At 36.6% G+C, this 2587-nt stretch overlaps 1 non-coding gene across 1 annotated transcript; it reads left to right on the top strand.

Annotated features, from left to right (window-relative positions):
• The first annotated feature begins 1126 nt into the window (after positions 1-1126).
• LOC139873912 (small nucleolar RNA R71) lies at positions 1127-1233 on the top strand. Its single transcript, XR_011767623.1, has one exon. It is a non-coding gene; the product is annotated as a small nucleolar RNA R71 (small nucleolar RNA).
• Positions 1234-2587: the final 1354 nt, after the last annotated feature.

Genomic DNA, 2587 nt, shown 5'->3' on the forward strand with positions numbered 1-2587 from the left:
GAATTTAGCATATCTTGGCATTCTTGAAATCACATCAATGAAAGGAAGGTTGACATTTATTTGTTTAAACATATCCAAGAATTTAGATTGCTCGGCTTCAAGTCTTTCTTTTCTCATTTTACTCAGGTAAGGAAGCGGTGGTTGGTATGGTTTAACATAAGGCTTTGCCTTAACTGTGTTATCTTCATTAACCTTTTCAACTACCGGTTCTTTTTCCTTATCTTGCTCAGACTGTGGTGCCTGTGTAGTAGGAATAGAGTCATCAGAAATTACAGGCATTTCAGGTGGTTTAAGTGTGATACCACTTCTTGTGGTAATGGCTTTAGCTGTTTCATTTCGGGGGTTAGCATTTGTATTGCTCGGTAGACTCCCCGGTTTTTTTTCACCGATCAACCTTGCTAGGTTACTTACTTCTTGTTCCAGATTTTGAATTGAAGCTTGTTGATTTCTATATGCTTGAGCATTTTGTTCATTGGTTTGTTTCTGAGATGTGAAAAACTGCGTTTGAGATTCAACTAGCTTCGACATCATATCTTCTAAATTTAGCTTTTTATCATCGGTTTGTGATGGTTTATTTGAAAAAATAGGTCTTTGCTGGTTGTAAGTATTATTAGATACTTGTTGATTGCTAGGACCTTGTTGGTTGTTGTATGGAACATTTCGGTTATAATTTTGATTTTGATTGTAGTTTGGTCTTGGCGGTTGATAATTATTCTGATAATTATTTCCAGGCCTTTGATTTATATATGAAACATTCTCTCTTTGTTCCATTGTTTGTTCAATACTGAGACAATCTTTTGTCAAATGTGGTCCTCCACACTGCTCACAACTAATTTGTATTGTGTGAATATCTTTAGTCATCTTTACCATTCGTCTCTCGAAAGCATCTAACTTCGCGGAAATAGAATCAAAGTCATGGCTAGAATCTACTCTAGCCGCTTTAGATGATCTAACGATGTCTTTTTCTTGATGCCACTCATGTGAGTGGGAGGCTGTGTTATCAATAATTTTGTAAGCTTCAGTTGCGGTTTTCTTCATAATGGAACCACCATCTGCTATATCGATGTCTTTTCGTGTAGTAATGTCGCATCCTTGGTAGAATATTTGTACTATTTGATAAGTATCTAAACCATGTTGAGGACATCCTCTTAACAACTTCTCGAATCTTGTCCACGCCTCATATAGAGTTTCATTTGGCTTCTGCTTGAACGTAACAATTTCTCCTTGAAGTCTCACGGCTTTAGATACCGGAAAGAATCTTTTAAGAAATTTTTCAACTAAAACATCCCATGTATCAATCGCCCCTTCAGGTAACGATTCTAACCAATCTTTGGCTTCTCCCTTTAAAGTCCAGGGAAATAACATGAGATAGATCTGTTCATCCTCAACTTCTCTGATTTTAAATAAAGTACAGATCCTATTAAAGGTACGAAGATGTTCGTTTGGATCTTCCTTCGGCGTACCACTAAATTGGCACAGATTAGTTACCATGTGTAGGATTTGTCCTTTGATTTCATAATCTGGCACATTAATATCTGGTTGAGTAATGGCATGACCTTGGCCAGTGCGTGTAGCTCTCATTCGATCTTCCATACTTAGAGGTTCTTGATTTTCAATGATTGAATTTGTTGAATCTGAATCACTAGAGGATTTTGATTTAATGATTTCTTCCTCGACAATATCTAGTTGTATGATTTGCAGTTCAGGAGGAATGATTAGTGGTTCATGATCTCTAAATTGTCCTTGAATATCCTCCGGGTTCTCAATTGTGAGGTTGGGTTCAAAAAATGGATTATTGGAAATTTGAATTGGAGTACTTGGTCGACTAGATGATGATTCTAAAGAAAAATCAATGGCGGCAATATTGGCTAGATGTCTTGATCGAGTTACAGGTGGTGAACGTATGAAAGGTGGTGAACGTTTTGCTCGGTGCATTCACTGAATATCCTATTAGTTATATAAGCATATTAATAACATGAACTAACCGAGTAGTTAAGATTCACACGTAATAGCTTAGTACGAAAAGATTTATTTTGATCTTAAAATTCATATATATATAAAATATACATATAATTTTCTTTAGAGGGAATGAGTTAATACTTCATAACTCATTGATACGATATACGCGTTGTTGATTAGTGATGATGTTTGCGGTGATTATGGATCTGGCGGAGCTTGTGATGTTATAGATGCTACTGATGCTGACGATATTGACGGTGCTGGTGATGCTGACGGTACTGTTGATGCTGCTGGTAAAACAGATATAGCTTGTAAATTGTGCACCATTCCGATCAGGGTTTTATTTCATCATTTCTATTCGCTCACTCATCTGGTTTACGATTAGAACTAGAATAAGTAATCTTTAAAACTTTTAGAAACTACATATTCTCTGCAGAATATTTCTTCGATGAAGTTATGAATCAATACTTCATCGTTTGTTGTTGTTAGTATTCCTTAGTATCTATGGCGCGTATGACGTTGATGTTCGAGGTACAGATTGTGATATTGAGGTGTGGGATGCGGATGTTTGTTGTTGGTGTTGATGATGGTGGTACTGTTGATACCGGTGATGCTGCTGGTGCTTGCA

This window comes from Rutidosis leptorrhynchoides, chromosome 10 (assembly GCF_046630445.1).
Source record: "Rutidosis leptorrhynchoides isolate AG116_Rl617_1_P2 chromosome 10, CSIRO_AGI_Rlap_v1, whole genome shotgun sequence".
In the NCBI taxonomy this organism is placed as follows: Eukaryota; Viridiplantae; Streptophyta; class Magnoliopsida; order Asterales; family Asteraceae; genus Rutidosis; species Rutidosis leptorrhynchoides.